At 43.9% G+C, this 5,627-nt stretch overlaps 1 pseudogene; it reads right to left on the minus strand.

The window, feature by feature from the left end:
• Nucleotides 1-3,486: 3,486 nt before the first annotated feature.
• On the minus strand, nucleotides 3,487-4,484 carry LOC136323373 (transcription factor BTF3-like; annotated as a pseudogene).
• Between the last annotated feature and the right edge of the window lie 1,143 nt (nucleotides 4,485-5,627).

Here is a 5,627-nt window from a genome sequence, read left to right on the forward strand (position 1 = left end):
TGGGGAACTCAAGCTGAGCCAGTGACCCCTTGCTAAAGTCAGCAACCTTGGGCTTGAGAAGAGACCTTGGGCTTCAAGACAGCCACCTTTGGACTCAAGCCAGTGACCTTGGAATCATGTTGATGATCCTGCGTTTAAGGCGGCAACCCTGCACTCAAGTTTGCATGCTTTCATTCAAGCTGGTAAACCCACTTTTTTTTTTTTTTTTTTTTTTTTGCATTTTTCCGAAGCTGGAAACGGGGAGGCAGTCAGACAGACTCCTGCATGCGCCCAACCGGGATCCACCCGCAATGCCCACCAGGGGGCGATGCTCTGCCCATCTGGGGCCTCGCTCTGTTGCATCCAGAGCCATCCTAGCACCTGAGGCAGAGGCCAGAGCCATCCTCAGCACCCGGGCCATCTTTGCTCCAATGGAGCCTCGGCTGTGGGAGGAGAAGAGAGAGACAGAGAGGAAGGAGAGGGGGAGGGGTGGAGAAGCAAGTGGGTGCTTCTCCTGTGTGCCCTGGCCAGGAATCGAACCTGGGACTCCTGCACGCTAGGCTGACACTCTACCACTGAGCCAACCAGCCAGGGCCAAGCCCACTTTTAAGCTGCAAAGTTTGTACTCAAACTGATGAGCTCATGTTCTAACCGGTGACCTTGGAGTTTCAAACCAGGCGCTTCATTGTTCTGGGTCTCAACTCTATTCACTGCACCACCACCAGTCAGGATTTTCAGTTTTTTTCCTCCTTTTTCAAGTGAGAAGAGGAGAGATAGAAAGATAGACTCCCACATACCCCCCCCCCCCCCAACTGGGATCCACCCAGTAATCCCTGTCTGGAGCCCATGATCTGCCTATCTGGGCCATGCTCGTAACTGAACAATTTTTAGTGCCTGAGATGGAGGCTCCATGGAGCCATTCTCAGCTCTGAGGGTAATGCACTCAAACCAATTGAACCATGGCTGTGGGAGGGGTAGAGAGAAAGAAGTGAGAGAAGAGGGAGGTGGAGGGGTGGAGAAGCAGATGGTCGCATCTCCTGTGTACCCTGACTGAGAATTGAACCCTGGACATCCACATGCCAGGCTGATGCTCTACCATTGAGCCAACCAGCTGGGACCTCAGTTTTTTTATTGTAGTTGATTTCTAGTTTCATACCATTGTGGTCAGAGAAGATGCTTGAGATGATTTCAGTCTTCTTGAATTTGTTAGGACTTATTTTGAGTTTTAACATGTGGTCTATCTTTGAGAATGTTCCATGTAGACTTGAGAAGAATGTATATCCTGCTGCTTTGGGATGAAATATTCTTTAGGTATCAATTAACTTATTCTGATTTAATATATAACTTAAGGTCACTGTGCCTTGTTGATATTTTGTCTGCAAGATCTATCCATTGCTGACAGTGGGGTGTTAAAATCCCCTATTATGACTGTATTGCTGCCAATCTGTCTTTTAATGTCTGACAAGATATTCTTTATACATTTAGGTGCTCCTATGTTGGGTACATATATGTTTACAAAGGTTATATCCTCTTGTTGGATTGATACTTTTAGTATTATGTAGTCTTTGTCTCTTGTTATGACCTTTGTTTTGAAGTGTATTTTGTCAGATATAAGAATTGCTACTCCAGCTTTTTTTTCATTTCTATTTGCATAACATATTTTTTTCCATCCCTTCACTTTCAGTCTGTGTGTATCTTTTGTTCTGAGGTGGGTCTCTTTATTTATTTATTTTTTGTATTTTCTCAAAGTTAGAAGTGGGGAGGCAGTCAGACAGACTCCCACATGCTCCTGATTGGGATCCACCTGGCATGCCCACCAGGGGACGATGCTCTGTGCATCTGGGGCATTGCTCTCTTGTGGCCATAGCTATTCTGGTGCCTGAGGCAGAGGCCATGGAGCTGTCCTCAGTGCTCGGCCAACTTTGCTTCAATGGAGCCTTAGCTGCAGGAGGGGAAAAGAGAGATAGGAAGGAGAGGGGGAAGGGTTGAGGTGGGTCTCTTTTAGACATCATATATATGGGTCATGTTTTTTTATATATTCAGCTACCCTCTGTCTTTTGACTGGAGCTTTTAATTCATTTACATTTGAGGTTATTATTGATCTGTACCTATTTATTGCCATATTATTCTTTATAACTGTTTATCTCTCTCTGTTTCTCAATTTCTTTTCTTTCTTTCTCCTTCTTAAATAGGCCCTTTAACATTTCTTGCACTACTAATCTGGTGTTAATAAACACCTTTAGCTTTTCTTTTGTTTCAGAAGCTTTTTATTTTGCCTTTGATTTTTAATGATTGTTATGCTGAATAGAGTAGTGTTTTTTGTTTTGTCTTGTTTTGTTTTTAGAGAGAGAGAGTGAGAGGGATAGACAGACAAGAAAGGAGAGAGATGAGAAGTATCAATTCTTCATTGTGGTACCTTAGTTGTTCATTGATTGCTTTCTTTTTTTTTTTTTTTTTTTTTTTTTTTTTTTCGTATTTTTCTGAAGTTGGAAATGGGGAGGCAGTCAGACAGACTCCTGCATGTACCTGACCGGGATCCACCCGGCATGCCCACCAGGGGGCAATGCTCTGCCCATCTGGGGCATTGCTCCATTGCAACCAGAGCCATTCTAGCGCCTGAGGCAGAGGCCATAGAGCCATCCCCAGCGCCCGGGCCAACTTTGCTCCAATGGAGGCTTGGCTGCAGGAGGGGAAGAGAGAGACAGAAAGGAAGGAGAGGGGGAGGGGTGGAGAAGCAGATGGGCACTTCTCCTGTGTGCCCTGGCCGGGAATCGAACCCGGGACTCCTGAATGCCAGGCCAAGGCTCTACTGCTGAGCCAACCGGCCAGGGCCATAATTGCTTGCTTATATGTGCCTTGACCAGGGGACTCCAGCAGAGTGAGTGACCCCTTGCTCAAGCCAACGACCTTTCAGCTCAAGCCTGCAATCTTTGGGCTCAATCCAGTGACCATGGGGTCAAGTCTATGATCCTACCCATGCTCAAACTGGTGAGCCCACTTTCAAGTTGGATGAGTCTGTGCTCAAATCAGCAACCTTGGGGTTTCAAAGCTGGATCCTCAGCATCCCACGTTGACACTTTATCTACTGCACCACTACCTGGTCAGATTGGATAGAGTAGTTTTTGTTGTAGGTCCCTGTTTTTTTTATTTATTTTATTTTATTTTTTTTATCACTTTGAATATTTCATGCCAATACCTTCAGGCCTAAAATGTTTCTGTTGAGAAATCAGCTGACAGTCTTATGGGAGCTCCCTTGTAGGTAACTGTTTTTCCCTGTGGCTTTTTATTTTTATTAGACAAAAAACTTTATTAACCTTTGTTTCAAACTTTATTCCTAAGGTTATTCAGCTTAATTAGCTGCAAAGACTGATTTAAGTATAAGCAAAAACTGAAAAGAGCTGCAGTGTCCAAGGGGCATAGGCTTAAAAATATTAGAGAACTAGATTTTATCAGATCCATAAACAAAATTTGAAAAAGCAGTCATAATATAAAATAACAGTTCCAAGAAATTTCTTCAAATTTATCTTCTTCAGCTGTTGACTCAGTTCAGTTTGCTTCATTCTTGGAAGCCTCATCAAAATTCCCCACAAGATCTGGAACTTCATCATCATCATCCTCTCCAGTAGCCAGTGGTGCTTTTCCCTCCACAGATTGTTTGGGCAGAGCTTCCTCCAGTCTCCTTACACTAGTCAGACTGTCTCACCAAGCTGGTTTAAGATTCTGGGTAGCATCTCTGTCAGCTGCTTTGTCTCAGCATGGCCTGTAATGGTGAGAGTGTTCACTGCCAGAGATGCCTGAACTATAGGGTGTTAAAGTGGATCACTGTTCCTTGGTTTGTGAACATATTTACATCTTCAATACCAAGGATATTGTTTATGCCCAAGTTCTTTAAGGAGAACTGAATTTTTATTTTTATTTTTCTGAAGTTAGAAGCAGGGAGGCAGTCAGTCAGACTCCTGCATGAGCCCAACCTGGATCCACCCAGCATGCCCACCAGGGGGCAATGCTCTGCTCATCTGGGGCGTTGCTCTGTCGCAACCGGAGCCATTCCAGCACCTGAGGCAGAGGCCACGAAGCTGTCCTTAGCACCCGGGCCAACTTTGCTCCAATGGAGCCTTGGCTGTGGGAGGAGAAGAGAGAGACAGAGAGGAAGGAGAGGAGGAGGGGTGAAGAAGCAGATGGGCGCTTCTCCTGTGTGCCCTGACCAGGAATTGAACCTGGGACTTCCACATGCCAGGCCAATGCCTTACCGCTGAGCCAACTGGCCAGGGCCAGGAGAACTAAATTTTTTTATCATCTGCTGTAGCTGTTCTGTGAACCACTTTCTTCTTTCTACGAGCAGTTCCTTTCCCACCAATATGCATTTGTGCCTGCAGTTTGGCGAGTTTCTCTTGGTTCATGATAATTTCTTTCATCTTGTTGGAGAGGAAACAGGGCTGCATGGGGGACTAGGGATGAAGCTCACGGGGTCTTGGGCAGACCAGCTGAGAATAAACTCACATACACGGGGATGCAAGATTTCCCTTGTGGCTTTTAAGATTCTTTCTTTGTCTTTAACCTTTGCCATTTTAATTAGGACATGTCTTTGTGTTCATTTTGATTGTGACTCTCTGTACTTCCTAAACCTTTGTGACTTTTGCCTTCACCAGGTTAAAGAAGTTTTCAGCCATTATTTCTTCAAACAGGTTTTCTATTCCTTGCTCACTCTCTTCCCCTTCTGGTACCCATGTGATATGGATGTTGTTACACTTGATGCTGTCTCAGAGGTTTCTTAGACTTTCTTCATTTTTAAAATTTTTTATTATTTTGTTGCTCTGCTCTACTTGAATGCTTACTGTTATCTTGTCCTCTAAATTGTTGATTTGATCTTCTGCATCTATTTTCTTTTTAATGCTTACTATCTCTTTGCTTATGTTCTCACTAAGATCATCCATTTTACCCGAAGGTCCTTGAGCATCCTTGTAAACATTATTTTTTGCCCTGGCTGGATAGCTCAGTCAGTTGGAGCACCGTCCCGGAGCACAGAGGTTCCCAGTTTGACTCCCGGACAGGACACATACAGGGATAGATCAATGTTCCTTTTTCTCTCTCTTTCTTTCCCTCTCCCTCCGTTTCTTCCTCTCTCACTAAATTCAATAAATAAAAATTTAAAAAATTATAAAAACAAACAAACAAAAACATTGTTTTGAGCTCTGCATCTGGTATTTTGATTGCTTCTACTTCATTTTATTCCCTTTATGGGGATTTCTCTTTTTCTTTCATTTGGGGCATACTACTTTGTCTCTCCATTCTGGCTCTGTGTATTAGGTCTATCTGCTATGACTACCAAACTTATTATGATGGCTTTATGATGAAAGTGTCTTGTTGGGCTTAGTGACACAATCTTGCAGATTACTTGAGCTCCATGCTCCATTAATGATTCTTGTGGATTATGTCCACCCTCTTGTTGTAGTTGAGTCTTAAATGCTGTGAGCCCTTTCATGGATGGAGTTAAACCTTCAGGCTGGCTAACTATAAGGATAAACCTTGAACATAGTGTATAAGATGTTGTGCAGGGGCTGCCCTCCAAGGCAGAATTGTTTCCAAAAGGGTCTGGTGCTTGCTAAAACCTCCCTTTGAGTGTGTTGTTTGTGTGGCTAGTTGGGCCA

This window comes from Saccopteryx bilineata, chromosome 2, assembly GCF_036850765.1.
Source record: "Saccopteryx bilineata isolate mSacBil1 chromosome 2, mSacBil1_pri_phased_curated, whole genome shotgun sequence".
NCBI lineage: Eukaryota > Metazoa > Chordata > Mammalia > Chiroptera > Emballonuridae > Saccopteryx > Saccopteryx bilineata.